Genomic DNA, 775 nt, shown 5'->3' with positions numbered 1-775 from the left:
ATACCGACGTTGCCCGGTCGTAAAACATACTTAGATATAATATCTTAATTCATGCAGATTTCGTTTTTATAATTATAGAGCCAATTCTTTGATTATTATATTGAATCAAATATATAGCAGTGATTTCCAAAGTTAAAAAAAAAATTCTTGCATGTCATCAGATAAAATCGAAAGCAAAACATTTATCACTATAGCTTTATTCACTAAACAAAATGAAAATGGATATCAAAACTTTACACATTAATGCAGTTGAAGGTATAAATGCGTATCTGCTCAATCATAGAAGATGCACATTTAATTGATTACACTTGCCAATTTCCATTTTTAAAATTTTAACATAATAGAAGCTATTTTTACCAGTGAAAAACCAAACCCAATTTGTTCCACAGGTCCGAATCTCCTATATATCAAGTTTCAAGTTTGTAGACAAAAAACAGTGTGGTTTAGTAGAGACCGTTCCACACACACAAAGTCACTTAATAAGTTGATGCAAAAATAATGTTTTTCAACGTTAAACTTCAAGTCAAAAAACATTATTTTTGCACCAACCTTACATATATATTGTTCTTAGTCTATTAGTTTCCGAAAATTCGTGGTCCAATTTAGCTGAAATGTTGTATGAACTTTTGCTATGATCAGGTGTAGTGAAGACAGTATTAAGGCTTCTGTTCGATGCACAGTAATATGAGGTTCGTTCCAGAAGTAAAGTCTCATATAGTTTACTCAAAAACTAAAATGTTGAAGAGCTACGAAGACGGGAGTGGTACTATTAAAA

Source organism: Euprymna scolopes, chromosome 13, assembly GCF_053919585.1.
Source record: "Euprymna scolopes isolate OS-2025 chromosome 13, ASM5391958v1, whole genome shotgun sequence".
NCBI lineage: Eukaryota > Metazoa > Mollusca > Cephalopoda > Sepiida > Sepiolidae > Euprymna > Euprymna scolopes.
The sequence above is the reverse complement of the archived record's forward strand: the minus strand, read 5'-3'. Positions refer to the sequence as shown.